Raw genomic sequence first — 21,468 nt, forward strand, 5'->3', positions numbered from 1 at the left:
GAGGGCCATTATGAACAGTAGTTGTCCCAACACAGTGCCCTCGAACACCACTCACTATTTGCGTTTTAATGGAAGTGGCCCCATTGCTACTACCACCTGACTTCTATCTTTCAGAAAGTCCTGAATGCCCTTCTCTCAATTTTCCAACTATGCTAAGATCACGCATTTTGTGACATATCATTCCATGATCGACTTTATCAAAGCCTTTGCAAAGTCGAGATATATCACTTCCCCATTTGAGTGGTTGAGCAGTCGTTTCAGCAGCACCCTGTCATAGTGTTGTAGGAGCTGAGTTAAGCAGCTTCTTCCTGGTCGGAAACCATGTTGGGTGTCAGGCAGCAAGTCATTTTCTTCAAGGAGGGTGATCAGTTTCCTTCTGACTATTCGTTCCATGACCTTGCTGATGTTGTGAGTCAGAGAGATAGGTCTGTAGTTCTTGGCCTCCGCTCTGCTACCTCCTTTATGAATAGGGCATATTTTACCTTCCTTCAGTTTTCTTGGAAGCTTGCCAGTTGCAAGGAAGCTCTGAAAGAGGAACTGCAGTGGTCTTGCTAGGACTCTCTTACATCTTTTAGAGGATTGCCGGGAATCCATCGGGGCCAGTAGCTGAGCTGTTTTTCATTTCATCTATAGCCTTTATTACATCGTCTTCCTTTATATCGATGTAATCTATCGTCGCTTCCTCTGATTTTATATCTGCAGTGGTAAAGAAGTCAGTTGGATTGGTGATTTGGAAATGCCCAAGGGTGGAATGAAACACTCTTGAATTGCTCATTTAGTATTTCACTTAACCCTCATTGGATTTCCTGTGAGTGTGCCATCCTTTTCAAGGAGTGGTCCTATCCTACAGTGCACCGTAGCTGTTTCTTTGGCGTACCTGTAGAAAGCTCTGGGGTTAGATTTTATGTTGTCTATAGCCCAGGCTTCTTTGTCTGCTCTTTCCTTTTCATGGGAGAGTTGCAGACATTTTCAATTTCCAACAGTTTTATTTTCAGGTGGGACTTTTCACTGCTTTCAATTTGTTTGTTTAGGCGATTTGAAATTTTTGTACGCCGTCTCATTAAAATTTTCTTCTCTCTGGGGATTTTGTTCTTGTGTACAGTGGCCTTTCTCTCTGGGACACATTTGTAGCATATGGCTTGCATTACAGACATGAATTGTTGAAGTTTCACGTCGATGTCAGGCGAGGAGAGACATTCAGGCCAGTTTTGTTTGAGGATCTCTTTCTCAATTTGTTTCCAGTTTGCCTTATTGAAGTTCAAGCTGGAAAGATTCTGAGGGTTTCTTGTAGGCTGCATGTCCATGCTTTCCTTTGGCCCGTACATGGTCAGCTCTACCATTTTGTGATCCGAGAGTAGTGTCGGTGTCACTTTCACATTATGGATGAGATCCATATTATTTTGTGAAGCAGAGATCCAGTGTGTTTACCTGCCCTGGTTGGTTGGAGTATTACTTGCTCCATGTACAGGGTGTTGATGAGGTTCAGGAGGGACCTCGCCTGTCCCTCGTTCACATCCTGTCATTCCTGGAAAGAAAGGCCCTCGGGCCATCTGACATTGGGTAGATTGAAGTCTCCCATAAGAAGCACACTTATGTGTTGTTTTCTAATGTGATTAGAACTTCTATTTTTATAAGGCAGTCTTCAAACTTGCCTACATGGCTTGGGGCATCTGGAGGGCGATATGTAGCACACACAACTACATCAAGTTGCCTTATATGTACAATTAGTGTGTCACACACCGAGTTTGAGTATGACAAAAGGACCTGGGGTGTGAGGTCCTCACAGATGTACATAGCAACTCCTCCATGACTCCTTTCTTTTCTGTCGGTCCATAGTACAACATATTGTGGTATGTGTAATTCCGCATCTGCTATGTCCGGTTTCAGGTGCGTTTCCGTAAGTGCTATGCATAAGGCTTGATTGCATGCAACAAAGTCTCTCAAGAACGGGATTTTTGTCCTGTTACTGAGTGTTTGCAGTCCTCTGATGTTCAGTAGGAGCATCGAGGTGAGGTGTATGCTGTTGCCGGCGGTGTCCACCTTGGGTCTATTTGCTCCCATCTGCGAGCTTGGGTTTGATGAAGCCAGGTTAGCTGCTGTACAATCTTTTGTGCCATGCACAAAAAAGATTCTTGTTCAGCAGCTGCCCTTTCAACAACATCATGTTGGCGGTTTGTGGCACGCACCACATCTGTGTACCTCCGTTTTGGGGCAGGTGGTGTGTGGTCCATCCCTTTTCCTTTTGTTAGTTTGTTTCTGATCTGTTTCGTGTCTCTGCGGCAGGGTTCCCGATGTGCAAAACGGCAGCCTGCACCTTCCTCTCCATGCCAGCAGGTACCTCTCAGGTAGAACCTACCCACCCGTGTGCGCTGTTTGTTTCCATCCTTTTTGGTATATGGATAGTCAGTTTTACTTCTATTCTTGGCTGTTTCATTTTTTGGTTTTGTTTGAGTTTTTCCTCCTTTTATTTCTTTTTTGGGTTTTTCATCTCCATGGCTTTTGGTGCTGGTTGGAGCACTTGCACTCGGGTTTACTTCCCGGGCAGGTTTCTCACTTGAAACTTCTTGATTGTTTCCTTTTGACTTCTATTTATTGACCATGTTGGTGTGTGGATCCCAGTACATGATATTACATGTGGGGTTCCATCGTCCTTCAACCATCATACATGTTGTTGACATAGAGTAACGAAGTCTTTTCCTCCTCCATTTTCTTGAGAGGCCACTTCCAAGGAAGGCCATAAGCCAGCCGGTTTTAGGGTCTGAAGAAATGTTTTAAAGCTGGGTGCTTTATAGACGAGTAACTCAGAGTAACCCCATAGACGAGCCATATCTATCTTTAAACATACATAAACATATATATGTATATATTTATCTTTTTTTCTTTATTTTTAGCCACAAAATTTGGTGAAGGTGTTTATTTTGCAAAAAACATCAAATATTCTGCAGAAGATAAATATTCTGTTCCTGACGCTAACAACACAAAGAGAATATACAAATGCAGTGTTCTTGTGGGAAGAATGATGCAAGGAAGAGCTGATTTAAAAGTTTTAGAGGATTCTTACAATTCTGCTGTTGATGATATTCAAACACCCAATATTTATGTTACTTTCCATGACTCTCAAGCATATCCTAAATATTTGATTACATTTTCTAATTGAAATCAACACTAACACTTTTCATATTTGTAACACTGAAACTATTCAAATTTGTAACAGTAAACCTATCTAAATGTGTAACACATGTTGTTGACATGCCTTTTAGATTTATAACAGTAAAACTATTAAAACGTGTAACAATAAAACTATTCAAATTTGTAACAATAGATCTATTTGGACTTGTAAAAGTAACCCTATTCAAATTTGTAAAGGAGCCTGGCACAGTTCTCCAGCTCACCAGACCCAGACAAACCGCCTTACCCATACCAGCATGGAAAACGGACATGGATTGGTGCTGGTGGTGGTGGTGATGATGATGAGGAAGTGGAGGAGGTGGAGGAATACATTAACTCTCATAGGTATTCATGGAGTGGAAATTTCTAATGATTCAGAATAAACCATTTATCTTCCATTTTCGTATACACACACACACACATGTCTACGTATACATATGCACACGTATAAGCAAAGAGATTCAAGGATATGAGAAAGAGAAGGAAGTTATAGCAACAAGGATTGATTCAGAGAACAATATAAGGAAAACATTATAGAGCAGGCATTGAAAAAGTTATAACTAAAACAAAACAAACACAAAAGAGAAGAGCAAAGACGAACACCACAAGAATTCATATATTTAATAAGAAATGCCCAAAATTTAATGTGTTTACTGTTCAATATAAAGTGATTTACTAGAAGAGAAAATAGCAATAAAGTAATGTATGTCTAATGATTAAGAGAGGAAAAAAGCAGTTTTTAAAGAATTCCAATGCCTGAATAAAGTCAAGAAATTGCATCAAACTATCACCATAAATTATCACATATGAGCTAAGGTATGGCGTCGGTATTTGGTTGATTCATTTTTAGAAATCACAGGTTGCCTAACATATGTCAGACTATGATTTAAAGCAAAACAAAAACAGGACACTTTTATTTTAGAGAACATTACAATAAAGTATTATTATAGAGATGAGAACAAACGAGAAAGAATTATTATAGAGTACAGAATAAACAATAAAGAATTATTATAGAGAAGAGAACAAACAATAAAGGATTATTATAGAGAAGAGAACAAACAATAAAGTATTATTATAGAGAAGAAACAAACAATAAAGAATTATTATAGAGAAGAAAAAACAATAAAGGAATATATAGAGAACAGAACAAACAATAAAGATTATTATAGAGATGAGAACAACAATAAAATTATTATAGAGTACAGAATAACAATAAAGAATTATTATAGAGAAAGAACAAACACTAAAGATTATTATAGAGAAGAGAACAAACAAGAAAGTATTATTATAGAGAAGAGAACAACAATAAAGAATTATTATAGAGAAGAGAAAAACAATAAAGAATATTATAGAGAACAGAACAAACAATAAAGTATTATTATAGAGATGAGAACAAACAATAAAGAATTATTATAGAGTACAGAATAAACAATAAAGAATTATTATAGAGAAGAGAACAAACAATAAAGGATTATTATAGAGAAGAGAACAAACAATAAAGTATTATTATAGAGAAGAGAACAAACAATAAAGAATTATTATAGAGAAGAGAAAAAACAATAAAGGAATATTATAGAGAACAGAACAAACAATAAAGTATTATTATAGAGAAGAGAACAAACAATAAAGAATTATTATAGAGAAGAGAACAAAATAAAGAATTATTATAGAGAAGAGAACAACAATAAGGTATTATATAGATAGAGAAAAACAATAAAGAATATTATAGAGAACAGAACAAACATAAAGTATTATTATAGAGAAGAGAAAAAACAATAAAGAATTATTATAGAGAGAGAACAAACATAAAGAATATTATAGAGAACAGAACAAACATAAAGTATTATTATAGAGAAGAGAAAAAACAATAATATTATTATAGAGAAGAGAACAACAATAAAGGAATATTATAGAGAACAGAACAAACAATAAAGTATTATTATAGAGAAGAGAAAAAACAATAAGGTATTATTATAGAGAAGAGAAAAAACAATAAAGGAATATTATAGAGAACAGAACAAACAATAAGTATTATTATAGAGAGAGAAAAACAATAAGAATTATTATAGAGAAGAGACAAACAAGAAAGAATTATTATAGAGATGAGAACAAAAACAAAAGAATTATTATAGAGAAAGAACAAACAAGAAAGAATTATTATATAGATGAGAACAAACAAGAAAGAATTATTATAGAGAAGAAGAACAAACAAGAAAGAATTATTAGAGAAGAGAACAAAGAATAAAGAATTATTATAGAGAAGAGAACAAACAAGAAATAATTATTATAGAGATGAGAACAAACAAGAAAGAATTATTATAGAGAAGAGAACAAACAAGAAAGAATTATTATAGAGAGAGAACAACAAGAAAAGAATTATTTAGAGAAGAGAAAAAACAAGAAAGAATTATTATAGAGAACAGAACAAACAAGAAAGAATTATTATAGAGAAAAGAAAACAAACAAGAAAGAATTATTATGAAACAGAAAAAAAACCAAGAAAAGAATTATTATAGAGAAGAGAACAAACAAGAAAGAACTATTATAGAGATGAGAACAAACAAGAAAGAATTATTATAGAGATGAGAACAAACAAGAAAGAATATTATAGAGAAGAGAACAAACAAGAAAGAATTATTATAGAGATGAGAACAAAAAGAAAGAATTATATAGAGACAGAACAAACCAGAAAGATTATTATAGAGAACAGAAACAAACAAGAAAAAATTATTATAGAGAAGAGAACAAACAAGAAAGAATTATTATAGTGATGAGAACAAACAAGAAAGAATTATTATAGAGAAGAGAACAAACAAGAAAGAATTACTATAGAGATGAGAACAAACAAGAAAGATTTATTATAGAGAAGAGAACAAACAAGAAAGAATTATTATAGAGAAGAGAACAAACAAGAAAGAATTATTATAGAGATGAGAACAAACAAGAAAGAATTATTATAGAGATGAGAACAAACAAGAAAGAATTATTATAGAGATGAGAACAAACAAGAAAGAATTATTATAGAGAAGAGAACAAACAAGAAAGAATTATTATAGAGATGAGAACAAACAAGAAAGAATTATTATAGAGATGAGAACAAACAAGAAAGAATTATTATAGAGAAGAGAACAAACAAGAAAGAATTATTATAGAGATGAGAACAAACAAGAAAGAATTATTATAGAGAACAGAACAAACAAGAAAGAATTATTATAGAGAAGAGAACAAACAAGAAAGAATTATTATAGAGATGAGAACAAACAAGAAAGAATTATTATAGAGAAGAGAACAAACAAGAAGAATTATTATAGAGATGAGAACAAACAAGAAAGAATTATTATAGAGAACAGAACAAACAAGAAAGAATTATTATAGAGAACAGAACAAAGAATAAAGAATTATTATAGAGAAGAGAACAAACAAGAAAGAATTATTATAGAGAAGAGAAAAAACAAGAAAGAATTATTATAGAGATGAGAACAAACAAGAAAGAATTATTATAGAGAAGAGGACAAACAAGAAAGAATTATTATAGAGAAGAGAACAAAGAATAAAGAATTATTATAGAGAAGAGAACAAACAAGAAAGAATTATTATAGAGATGAGAACAAACAAGAAAGAATTATTATAGAGAAGAGAACAAACAAGAAAGAATTATTATAGAGAAGAGAACAAACAAGAAAGAATTATTATAGAGAGAGAACAAAGATAAGAATATTATAGAGAGAGAACAAACAAGAAAGATTATTATAGAGATGAGAACAAACAAGAAAGAATTATTATAGAGAAGAGAACAACAAGAAAGAATTATTATAGAGAGAGAACAAACAATAAGAATTATTATAGAGAGAGAACAAAGAAAAAGAATTATTATAGAAAAGAGAACAAACAAGAAAGAATTATTATAGAGATGAGAACAAACAAGAAAGAATTATTATAGAGATGAGAACAAACAAGAAAGAATTATTATAGAGAAGAGAACAAAGAATAAAGAATTATTATAGAGAAGAGAAAAAACAAGAAAGAATTATTATAGAGATGAGAACAAACAAGAAAGAATTATTATAGAGACGAGAACAAACAAGAAAGAATTATTATAGAGAAGAGAACAAAGAATTAGGAATTATTATAGAGAAGAGAACAAACAAAAAGAATTATTATAGAGATGAGAACAAACAAGAAAGAATTATTATAGAGAAGAGAACAAACAAGAAAGAATTATTATAGAGAAGAGAACAAACAATAAAGAATTATTATAGAGAAGAGAACAAACAAGAAAGAATTATTATAGAGATGAGAACAAACAAGAAAGAATTATTATAGAGATGAGAACAAACAAGAAATAATTATTATAGAGAACAGAACAAACAAGAAAGAACTATTATAGAGATGAGAACAAACAAGAAAGAATTATTATAGAGAACAGAACAAACAAGAAAGAATTATTATAGAGACAGAACAAACAAGAAAGAATTATTATAGAGAAGAAAAACAGAAAGAATTATTATATAGAGAACAGAACCAAGAAAAGAATTATTATAGAGAAGAGAACAACAAGAAAGAATTATTATAGAGAAGAGAACAAACAAGAAAGAATTATTATAGAGAAGAGAACAAACAAGAAAGAATTATTATAGAGAAGAGAACAAACAAGAAAGAATTATTATAGAGAAGAGAACAAACAAGAAAGAATTATTATAGAGAAGAGAACAAAGAATAAAGAATTATTATAGAGAAGAGAACAAACAAGAAAGAATTATTATAGAGATGAGAACAAACAAGAAAGAATTATTATAGAGAAGAGAACAAACAAGAAAAATTATTATAGAGAAGAGAACAAACAAGAAAGAATTATTATAGAGAACAGAACAAACAAGAAAGAATTATTATAGAGAAGAGAACAAACAAGAAAGAATTATTATAGAGAAGAGAACAAACAAGAAAGAATTATTATAGAGAAGAGAACAAACAAGAAAGAATATTATAGAGATGAGAACAAACAAGAAAGAATTATTATAGAGATGAGAACAAACAAGAAAGAATTATTATAGAGAAGAGAACAAACAAGAAAGAATTATTATAGAGATGAGAACAAACAAGAAAGAATTATTATAGAGATGAGAACAAACAAGAAAGAATTATTATAGAGAAGAGAACAAAGAATAAAGAATTATTATAGAGAAGAGAAAAAACAAGAAAGAATTATTATAGAGATGAGAACAAACAAGAAAGAATTATTATAGAGACGAGAACAAACAAGAAAGAATTATTATAGAGAAGAGAACAAAGAATTAGGAATTATTATAGAGAAGAGAACAAACAAAAAGAATTATTATAGAGATGAGAACAAACAAGAAAGAATTATTATAGAGAAGAGAACAAACAAGAAAGAATTATTATAGAGAAGAGAACAAACAATAAAGAATTATTATAGAGAAGAGAACAAAGAATAAAGAATTATTATAGAGAAGAGAACAAACAAGAAAGAATTATTATAGAGATGAGAACAAACAAGAAAGAATTATTATAGAGATGAGAACAAACAAGAAATAATTATTATAGAGAACAGAACAAACAAGAAAGAACTATTATAGAGATGAGAACAAACAAGAAAGAATTATTATAGAGAACAGAACAAACAAGAAAGAATTATTATAGAGAACAGAACAAAGAATAAAGAATTATTATAGAGAAGAGAACAAACAAGAAAGAATTATTATAGAGAACATAACAAGAATAAAGAATTATTATAGAGAAGAGAACAAACAAGAAAGAATTATTATAGAGATGAGAACAAACAAGAAAGAATTATTATAGAGAAGAGAACAAACAAGAAAGAATTATTATAGAGAAGAGAATAAAAAAAAAACAGAAGAATTATTATAGAGAAAGAACAAACAAGAAAGAATTATTATAGAGAACAGAAAACAGAAAGAATTATTATAGAGAACAGAACAAACAAGAAAGAATTATTATAGAGAAGAGAACAAACAAGAAAGAATTATTATAGAGATGAGAACAAACAAGAAAGAATTATTATAGAGATCAGAACAAACAAGAAAGAATTATTATAGAGAAGAGAACAAACAAGAAAGAATTATTATAGAGAAGAGAACAAACAAGAAAGAATTATTATAGAGAAGAGAACAAACAAGAAAGAATTATTATAGAGATGAGAACAAACAAGAAAGAATTATTATAGAGATGAGAACAAACAAGAAAGAATTATTATAGAGAAGAGAACAAACAAGAAAGAATTATTATAGAGAAGAGAACAAACAAGAAAGAATTATTATAGAGAAGAGAAAAAACAAGAAAGAATTATTATAGAGAACAGAACAAACAAGAAAGAATTATTATAGAGAAGAGAACAAACAAGAAAGAATTATTATAGAGAAGAGAACAAACAAGAAAGAATTATTATAGAGAAGAGAACAAACAAGAAAGAATTATTATAGAGAAGAGAACAAACAAGAAAGAATTATTATAGAGAAGAGAACAAACAAGAAAGAATTATTATAGAGATGAGAACAAACAAGAAAGAATTATTATAGAGAAGAGAACAAACAAGAAAGAATTATTATAGAGAAGAGAACAAACAAGAAAGAATTATTATAGAGATGAGAACAAACAAGAAAGAATTATTATAGAGAAGAGAACAAACAAGAAAGAATTATTATAGAGATGAGAACAAACAAGAAAGAATTATTATAGAGATGAGAACAAACAAGAAAGAATTATTATAGAGAAGAGAACAAACAAGAAAGAATTATTATAGAGATGAGAACAAACAAGAAAGAATTATTATAGAGAAGAGAACAAACAAGAAAGAATTATTATAGAGAACAGAACAAACAAGAAAGAATTATTATAGAGAAGAGAACAAACAACAAAGAATTATTATAGAGAAGAGAAAAAACAAGAAAGAATTATTATAGAGATGAGAACAAACAAGAAAGAATTATTATAGAGAAGAGAACAAACAAGAAAGAATTATTATAGAGAAGAGAACAAAGAATAAAGAATTATTATAGAGAAGAGAACAAACAAGAAAGAATTATTATAGAGATGAGAACAAACAAGAAAGAATTATTATAGAGAAGAGAACAAACAAGAAGAATTATTATAGAGAAGAGAACAAACAATAAAGAATTATTATAGAGAAGAGAACAAAGAATAAAGAATTATTATAGAGAAGAGAACAAACAAGAAAGAATTATTATAGAGAACAGAACAAACAATAAAGAATTATTATAGAGAAGAGAACAAACAAGAAAGAATTATTATAGAGAAGAGAACAAACAAGAAAGAATTATTATAGAGAAGAGAACAAACAAGAAAGAATTATTATAGAGATGAGAACAAACAAGAAAGAATTATTATAGAGAAGAGAACAAACAAGAAAGAATTATTATAGAGAACAGAACAAACAAGAAAGAATTATTATAGAGAGAGAAAACAAACAAGAAAGAATTATTATAGAGAAGAGAAAAAACAAGAAAGAATTATTATAGAGATGAGAACAAACAAGAAAGAATTATTATAGAGAAGAGAACAAACAAGAAAGAATTATTATAGAGAAGAGAACAAAGAATAAAGAATTATTATAGAGAAGAGAACAAACAAGAAAGAATTATTATAGAGATGAGAACAAACAAGAAAGAATTATTATAGAGAAGAGAACAAACAAGAAAGAATTATTATAGAGAAGAGAACAAACAATAAAGAATTATTATAGAGAAGAGAACAAAGAATAAAGAATTATTATAGAGAAGAGAACAAACAAGAAAGAATTATTATAGAGATGAGAACAAACAAGAAAGAATTATTATAGAGAAGAGAACAAACAAGAAAGAATTATTATAGAGAAGAGAACAAAGAATAAAGAATTATTATAGAGAAGAGAAAAAACAAGAAAGAATTATTATAGAGATGAGAACAAACAAGAAAGAATTATTATAGAGACGAGAACAAACAAGAAAGAATTATTATAGAGAAGAGAACAAAGAATTAAGAATTATTATAGAGAAGAGAACAAACAAAAAGAATTATTATAGAGATGAGAACAAACAACAAAGAATTATTATAGAGAAGAGAACAAACAAGAAAGAATTATTAGAGAGAAGAGAACAAACAATAAAGAATTATTATAGAGAAGAGAACAAAGAATAAAGAATTATTATAGAGAAGAGAACAAAGAATAAAGAATTATTATAGAGATGAGAACAAACAAGAAAGAATTATTATAGAGATGTGAACAAACAAGAAATAATTATTATAGAGAACAGAACAAACAAGAAAGAACTATTATAGAGATGAGAACAAACAAGAAAGAATTATTATTAGAGAACAGAACAAACAAGAAAGAATTATTATAGAGAACAGAACAAAGAATAAAGAATTATTATAGAGAAGAGAACAAACAAGAAAGAATTATTATAGAGAACATAACAAAGAAAAAAAGAATTATTATAGAGAAGAGAACCAACAAGAAAGAATTATTATAGAGATGGGAACAAACAAGAAAGAATTATTATAGAGATGAGAACAAACAAGAAAGAATTATTATAGAGAAGAGAACAAAGAATAAAAATTATTATAGAGAAGAGAACAAACAAGAAAGAACTATTATAGAGATGAGAACAAACAAGAAAGAATTATTATAGAGAACAGAAACAAGCAAGAAAGAATTATAGAGAGAGAACAAAGAAGAAGAATATTATTTATAGAGAACAGAACAAAAACATGAAAGAATAAAAAAATATTATAGAGACAGAACAATGAATAAAATATTATATAAGAAGAGAACAAGAAAAGAATTATTATAGAGAAGAGAACAAACAAGAAAGAATTATTATAGAGAAGAGAACAAACAAGAAGAATTATTATAGAAAAGAACAAAAAGAAAGAATTATTATAGAGATGAGAACAAACAAGAAAGAATTATTATAGAGAACAGAACAAACATGAAAGAATTATTATAGAGAAGAGAACAAACAAGAAAGAATTATTATAGAGAAGAGAACAAACAATTAAGAATTATTATAGAGATGAGAACAAACAAGAAAGAATTATTATAGAGAAGAGAACAAACAAGAAAGAATTATTATAGAGGACAGAACAAACAAGAAAGAATTATTATAGAGAAGAGAACAAAGAAGAAAGAATTATTATAGAGAACAGAACAAACATGAAAGAATTATTATAGAGAACAGAACAAAGAATAAAATATTATTATAAAGAAGAGAACAAAGAATAAAGAATTATTATAGAGAAGAGAACAAACAAGAAAGAATTATTATAGAGAACAGAACAAACAAGAAAGAATTATTATAGAGATGAGAACAAACAAGAAAGAATTATTATAGAGAACAGAACAAACATGAAAGAATTATTATAGAGAAGAGAACAAACAAGAAAGAATTATTATAGAGAAGAGAACAAACAATTAAGAATTATTATAGAGATGAGAACAAACAAGAAAGAATTATTATAGAGAAGAGAACAAAGAATTAGGAATTATTATAGAGAAGAGAACAAACAAGAAAGAATTATTATAGAGATGAGAACAAACAAGAAAGAATTATTATAGAGAAGAGAACAAACAAGAAAGAATTATTATAGAGAAGAGAACAAACAAAAAAAAATTAAAGAAGATATAGGAAGAGAACAAAGAAAAAGAATTATTATAGAGAAGAGAACAAAGAATAAAGAATTATTATAGAGATGAGAACAAACAAGAAAGAATTATTATAGAGATGAGAACAAACAAGAAATAATTATTATAGAGAACAGACAAACAAGAAAGAATTATTATAGAGATGAGAACAAACAAGAAAGAATATTATAGAGAACAGAACAAACAAGAAAGAATTATTATAGAGAACAGAACAAAGAATAAAGAATTATTATAGAGAAGAGAACAAACAAGAAAGAATTATTATAGAGAACATAACAAAGAAAAAAAGAATTATTATAGAGAAGAGAACCAACAAGAAAGAATTATTATAGATGGGAACAAACAAGAAAGAATTATTATAGAGATGAGAACAAACAAGAAAGAATTATTATAGAGAAGAGAACAAAGAATAAAAATTATTATAGAGAAGAGAACAAACAAGAAAGAATTATTATAGAGATGAGAACAAACAAGAAAGAAATATTATAGAGAACAGAACAAACAAGAAAGAATTATTATAGAGAACAGAACAAACATGAAAGAATTATTATAGAGAACAGAACAAACAATTAATAATTATTATAGAGAACAGAACAAACAATAAATAATTATTATAGAGAAGAGAAAAAACAAGAAAGAATTATTATAGAGAACAGAACAAACAATAAAGAATTATTATAGAGAAGAGAAAAAACATGAAAGAATTATTATAGAGAACAGAACAAACATGAAGAATTATTATAGAGAACAGAACAAACAATAAAGAATTATTATAGAGAACAGAACAAACAATAAATAATTATTATAGAGAAGAGAACAAAGAATAAAGAATTATTATAGAGAAGAGAACAAACAAGAAAGAATTATTATAGAGAACAGAACAAACAAGAAAGAATTATTATAGAGAAGAGAACAAAGAATAAAGAATTATTATAGAGAACAGAACAAACATGAAAGAATTATTATAGAGAACAGAACAAACAATTAATAATTATTATAGAGAACAGAACAAACAATAAATAATCATTATAGAGAAGAGAAAAAACAAGAAAGAATTATTATAGAGAACAGAACAAACAATAAAGAATTATTATAGAGAAGAGAAAAAACATGAAAGAATTATTATAGAGAACGGAACAAACATGAAAGAATTATTATAGAGAACAGAACAAACAATAAAGAATTATTATAGAGAACAGAACAAACAATAAATAATTATTATAGAGAAGAGAACAAACAAGAAAGAATTATATAGAGAACAGAACAAACAAGAAAGAATTATTATAGAGATGAGAACAAACAAGAAAAATTATTATAGAGAACAGAACAAACATGAAAGTATTATTATAGAGATGAGAACAAACAAGAAAGCATTATTATGGAGAAGAGAACAAACAAGAAAGTATTATTATAGAGAACAGAACAAACATGAAAGAATTATTACAGAGAACAGAACCACATAAAAGAATATATAGAGAACAGAACAAACAATAATAATTATTATAGAGAAGAGAACAAAGAATAAAGAATTATTATAGAGAAGAGAACAAACAATAAATTATTATTATAGAGAAGAGAACAAAGAATAAAGAATTATTATAGAGAAGAGAACAAACAAGAAAGAATTATTATAGAGAACAGAACAAACAAGAAAGAATCATTATATTGAACAGAACAAACAATAAAGTTTTATTATAGAGAAGATAACAAACAATAAAGTATTATTATAGAGAAGAGAACAAACAAGAAAGAATTATTATAGAGAACAGAACAAAGAAGAAAAAATTATTATAGAGAACAGAACAAACAATAAAGTTTTATTATAGAGAAGATAACAAACAATAAAGTATTATTATAGAGAAGAGAACAAAGAATAAAGAATTATTATAGAGAAGAGAACAAACAAGAAAGAATTATTATAGAGAACAGAACAAAGAATAAAGAATTATTATAGAGAAGAGAACAAACAAGAAAGAATTTTTATAGAGAACAGGACAAACAATAAAGTTTTATTATAGAGAAGATAACAAACAATAAAGTATTATTATAGAGAAGAGAACAAAGAATAAAGAATTATTATAGAGAAGAGAACAAACAAGAAAGAATCATTATAGAGAACAGAACAAACAATAAAGTTTTATTATAGAGAAGATAACAAACAATAAAGTATTATTATAGAGAAGAGAATAAAGAATAAAGAATTATTTTAGAGAACAGAACAAACAAGAAAGCATTATTATAGAAAAGAAAAAAATAATAAAGTATTATTTTAGAGACAGAACAAACAAGAAAGAATTATTATAGAGAAGAGAACAACAAGAAAGCATTATTATAGAGAAGAGAAAAAAAAAAAGAAGCTTATTATAGAGAACAGAGAAACAAGAAAGCATTATTATAGAGAAGAAAAAAATAGTAAGTATTATTTTAGAGAACAGAACAAACAAGAAAGAAATATTATAGAGAAGAGAAAAAACAAGAAAGAATTATTATAGAGAAGAGAAAAAACAAGAAATAATTATTATAGAGAACAGAACAAACAATAAAGAATTATTATTGCTCTTGACACCCAGAGCAAGTTAGTGTGTGTATCAGGTTTTTCGATGCACATGTGAAATTGCTTTTCTCTGTGAACCGTTGTCCCTGTTTGAAGGAAAACTCTGATCCTTCAATTAGATAATCGCATATCCTGCTATTTGGTCTTCCATATTTTTTTACTATCGGCTTCTGTGTTGATGAGCATATCGGGATATGTTAGGAGACTGTTCATAGATTTGGGCTGTCTCTTGCTTTTTATGATCCTGTGTGATTGGAGGATAAAGTTCATTCTGTGGTCTTTTTGTAGCAGGGGTATGTTTTGGAGGATGGTGTTGAAGGCTTCATTGTTGAGAAGGTTGTGTGTGGAGATGTATGGTAAGGCTTTTAGTCGTAAATTTTTCTTTAATTTGGGATTTCTGAGTTCCTGGATGTTGAGTTGAAGGGCACGTTGAATGCATATGTCAATTAGTGAAGGTGGGTAGTTCCTGGTGATGAGGGTATCTTTTAGTTCATGTAGTCGTGTGCCTCTGGTGTTTGCATTAGAAACTATAGTACATATCCTTTTTTGCTAGATTGAAGGGGATATTCATTCTGGAGTGTCTGGGGTGGCATGAATTGAAAGGAAGATATTGCTTAGGATCTGTAGGCTTGTAGTATATATCTGTTTCTATTACATTATTAGATTTCTTAATGAGGATGTCGAGGAAGGGGAGTTGTTGCCGGGTATATTCCATCGTGAATTGCATGTTTACGTCCAGTCCATTTAAAATTGCTTGAATTCTTTTAGTTTCTCTATATTTTCATGTCAAAGAATGAAACAGTCATCTAGGTATCTCTTCCAGTTGTTTTCTATGTAGAGGGAGAAAGGACTGCCATATCTTTCTAAAACCTTACGATACAGACTGATTTCTAGATATCCCATGACTAGGTTGGCAAAGGAGGGGGCCATTCGCGTACCCATCGCAGTCCCCGATTTTTGCTGGTAGAAGTTGTCTTTGAAGGTGAAGTAGTTATTTTCCAGGATGAATTTAACCCCTTCTATCACGAATTCTTTTTTGATGCGATGTGGGAGTTCATTGGCGTGATTCTCTAGTCAGAACTGAATTGCTTCTATTGCTAGGTTGTGGGGGATATTGGAATAGAGGTCGACTACATCGAAGGATACTAATAGGGTATTTTTGTTTATAGTATTAGGCAGGTGATTGAGCATATCCAGGTCGTCCCTTATATAGCTTTTAACATGTTTGAGGAGTGGTTTTAAGAGGGAATCTAAAAAGTTACTCAAGCGGTGGATTTTGCATGCGGGACCTGCTATTATAGGTCTCAATTTGAGGTCATTAGTATTAGGGACTTTAATTATTTTGTCTGTGGTTATCTTGCATGCGTTACTTATTTTCTCGCTTTTGTGTATCTTGGGAATACCGTAGAATTGGCTGGTTTTACTTGTGAAATTGGTCATATAGTCATATTCTTTGTCGGTGAGCTCTTCTTTGTATGGGTTTAACATGGATTTTAGATCCCTCATTATTTTTTGTTGACTAGTTTTGTGCCTTTTCATAGTATGTTGTGTCTTCCAACATGGATAGTACTAAAGTTATGTAAAATGTCGTGTCCATTAAAACAACTGTACTCCCTTTATCAGCCTCTTTGATCGTTATTGTTTTGTCAGCTCAGCCCATTCTTTTTTACTGAAGTTTGGTTTGTGTTTTTGTTTGTGCATATGTTGATATGGGTAATTCGATATGTGGTCACAGAAATGATCAAGTGTTTTGTTCTTACCTTTTGAGGGGGTGTAGTTACTCCTATTTCTGACCAACGATTCGTCCTCGTTGAATTTGTCGTATAGCTCCTCAGTAAGTCGTAATTTTCTACAGAATTCTGCAATGTCTTTGTAGTTGGGGTGTTGTGGGGTGGGTGTAAACCTGAGTCCTTTGGAAAGTATGTTTATTTGGTTTGCTGTTAGTTCCTTGTGAGTTAGATTGATAATTTTTATCACTTTTGGTTCCTCCTGCTTGTTTGGTGCTATCTTGTGTCTCTGTGTTTGCGTATTGGGTCTAAATAATGAATGCGGTGGTTGGGACGGTAGCCATTATATAGTTGTTCTTTGTTGATGTGGGGTCTCCTGTTGTGATTTGTGGTGTGTGTTCTTGGAACAGTATTGAGAAGTGCGTCCTGATATCCCATATTCGGGTGTGGTGTTTTAGGAGGCCTTCGTTGGTGATCATTGCGAGTGGTGTGGGTTTGTTGTGCATGGTTGTTGGAATGAAAATTTCGTTGGTAACTCTTTTGGGTGGGGAGGAGGTTGCAGCGCCTATCCTGTGGGTATTGATTTATCCTTTCTCTGTTTGAAGTGAGGGTGTTCCTGATATTGTATCGTTGGTGTCTTACAAAGTTAGGGTTAGGTCCTGTATTCTTTTTTTAATAGAAGTGATGGTTCCGATTTTTAGACAGGTGTGTATCGGTGTTTGCGTGTTGTTTTGATTTTCTCATTTTCTGGAAAGGTTTGGTGGAAGTGTGTTCTGTTTGAAAGACGGTTTCATAGTTTGAGAACCAAGTGGCGCTTTTCTCCCAGCATTGGAGAGATTTCAGTTCTTCCTTTTCACAGTCCTCTTTCCATAGTTTGGAGATCTCCTCCTGATCGGGGCCTTGGGTCATTTTGCGAATTTCATGGTTGATCTCTTCATCGGTGGATTTTACTTTATCCTCATTCGTTTGGGCCCTCAATTTTAGAAGTTCTATTTCCATTTTCATTTTTTCCAGTGCCATTCTCTCCCTGAGGCGTCTTTATGTTTCAGGTTCCTCTGTAATGGTTTTGATCTGAAATTTACGTGGGAGGATTAACGGTGTCCGGTTGAGCTATTTTTCGTATATATCCGCTTTGTTGTTGTTTTGGATCATCTTCCAAAAGGCGAACTTTCTATCTCTGAGTGATTTGTTCCATTCCCCCCCCCCTACCAATTCAGGGACGATACAACCTCGAGCCAACGAATAAGTAAAGAAACTCTCTTTATTACAAAATACAGGCCCCTTCTGAACGCGTCGTCTTCGACAAACAACATATCCACCTTGGCCTTAGAATAACACAAATACACATGCAAATATTAGAGATGATACACTCAAGAGATTCCCAAGAATTCATTAAAAAACAGTCCCAATTTTAAGTCATTTAACACCTCACTAATTTCATACTACCTACATTCGTTCTTAATCTCCCTCCTTCTTCTTCTTCTTCCTCTTCTTCCTAACTTTATCACTAATGCTTTTTAGTATAACACCTACGCAAATTCTATAAACAAACCTTTCAATAGAAATATTTTCATGAATTGAACAGCAGGAACTGCTAGCCACCACTGACCAACGACAATCAAGGCAATCCCAAATTCTTCCTCCCTTCTCCCCCTCCTCTTCCTCCTCCTTCTTCTTCTTCTTCTTCCCTACCAAGAATTCACATGGACCTTGAACCCACAAGAGTAAACAAGAGAAAGAGAAAGAGAAAGGCAGAAACAAGGAAAATGCCACTTATATTTGAACACTATACAAATATTCTTTTAAAAAAACTTTTCTTTTAATTTTTCTAAATTTAATCATTTAATAGTTACAGTTGAAAAGGTCTCAAATGACCGAAACCGGTACTGAAATGTTCTTTATAAAATTATTTTAGCATTTTCTATCTTGACTTGTTTTTTCATATTAAAATGAAACTATTAAAGTGAAAGTATGTGACATTACAAAACAGAAATATTTTTATTTCACTTTTGACACGTAATACTGAAATGTTGGAGAAGATATGATATTGCTGTGGGCTCACACGAGGCAAGAAGTTAAACATTTTTCGCCTATAACAGTATATGAAACCTAAGTAAGGCATGTGTAAAATTTGAATGTAATTGGTTGTGTAGTTCTCAAGTTTTAGTGATTCACACAGACAGACAGACACACATTCTCATCAATATCTATAAATCTGAAATACGAAAAAGTTGTCTCATTTTGGGATGGGAATGGTTTAAGGGCCGGTAGATGAGGTCAGATTAGCTCCAAAATTTACAGGGACATGTAAAAAGAGGTGAGAAAGCAACTGGAATAGGCTAGAAACACCTATCTCAGAAGCTATGGTTACTAGGGCAACAGGACCCAAACGCTGACAAGTGTTTGTCGTTTCCCCCTTTCAGATATCACCCTGTCTTCCTCGAACTCTCTTTCCTTCCTTCCCTTCACTTTCGCTCTATAACGACGTTTGACAGCTTCGCCGTCTCTCTGTCACTCTTTCTGCCACCACCTCTCTCACTGTACATCTGCCTCTATCTATAGAGTGAAAGCGTTGACAGATGCAAAAGTTTAAATATTCCCGCGGCAGCTGTTTTAGAACGGTGAATTTATTACGTTGATACAAATTGGATTTTTATGTGAAAAGCGGTCTAAATGGGGCTAAAAGGGGATTAAAATTTATAGGAGGGGGTGTTTTGGAATTCTCTGTTACATCAAGCTAAAAAAAATTGCCCCAGCCTTTAAATTGTCAATGTATTGCCGTCCGTCATGAAGAAGTTTTGAATGCCTGCCATAGTGAGTCTAATGTCGTGAGAAAGTATCACTTCAAAACTTGGTGTTTAAGAATTTTCTTTTATATCAAGTTCAAAATTTTGCGCCAACCGTTAAACTGCCAGTACGTTGCTGTCCGTCGTTAAGAAGTTTTGAATGCCAGCCATGGTGAGTCTACTATCCTCAGATTCTATCCTTTCAAACTTTAGTTTCCAATATTTTTTATTTTTATTCAGCTCGCAAGTTCGTGTGTCCCTTTTAAATCTTAGTGTTTTGCTGTCCACCTAGAAGCAGACCTCTCCGTTGCCACTGCCTGATATTTAATGATTGATCTTTCAAAATATTTTCTTTCTCAACTTACTCAAGATTTTTGTTCTTTAGAAATGGGATAGAGATAGAGAAAGATAGCGAGTAAGAGAAAGCGATGGAGAGTCCGAGAGAAAGGAAGAGTAAGAGAGTGGGAAAGTGAGAGAGAAACAAAGGGGGAGTATGTGGCGATAAGAAACAGAAAGTAACAACCACACCATCACCCGCGCATAGAGCGGGTCACCTTAAGCTAGTCATCAATATCTATAAAGCTTAAATGCCAAAAGTTTGGGAATTGGAACGGGTTAAGGGGCGGTAGATGGGGTCGGATCAGCACCAAAATTTACACTGGAGAGTAAAATGGGGTGGGCAATGGTGTGAGGAGTGTTGCAAGTCGCTCGGGGCTACTGTTTGGTTGCCATGTTGAGGAAGTATTGAGTTTTATAGGATAGACAGGTTGCGGTGTTTGAATAATGGTGGCTTTTCGTGTTTCTGCAGGGGCGAGAGGCAGTTATCTTTAATTGTGAGTGTAAAAATTTGGGGGATTTTGGAAAGGGGGGTGATAAAATTTTTCAACTTTTAAAAAGAGTACATTTTTGCCCTATTTTTAGATTTAATGTTTTTCTGTTTGCATTATTTGGTTGACATGGGTAAAAATGGCCTTGTGTTAAAGGCCGAAAGTTTAGCTTTCATTTGCATCATGAACCGTCAAAATATATCAGAAAAAAGTATCAAATTTCACAAAATTTTAAGTAATTTTGAATTATTTTTGTGAATTTGCGTGTACGCGTAAAAGAAAGTGATGAAGAGTCTGGGAGAAAGGAAGAGTAAGAGAGTGGGAAAGAGAGAGAGAAAGGAGAGAGAAACAAAGAGGGAGAATGTGGCGATAAGAAACAGAAAGGAAGCAACAGAAAGTAACAACCACACCCTCACCCGGTCACCTTAAGCTAGTCAATATCTATAAAGCTGAAATGCGAAAAAGTTGTTTGTCTCATTTAGGGATGGGAACGGTTTAAGGGGCGGTAGATGGAGTCAGATTGGCGCCAAAATTTACACTGAGGTATAAAATGGAGAGGGCAATGGTGTGAGGAGGGTTGCAAGTCACTTGGAGCTACCGTTTGGTTGCTAAGGTGAGGAATATGGGAAAAATTGAGTTTTATGGGATAGACAGGTTGCGCTGTTTGAATAATGGTGGCTTTTCGTGTTGTTGCAGGGGCCAGAGGCGCTTATCTTTAATCTATAAA

Source organism: Octopus sinensis, linkage group LG1, assembly GCF_006345805.1.
Source record: "Octopus sinensis linkage group LG1, ASM634580v1, whole genome shotgun sequence".
Lineage (NCBI taxonomy): Eukaryota > Metazoa > Mollusca > Cephalopoda > Octopoda > Octopodidae > Octopus > Octopus sinensis.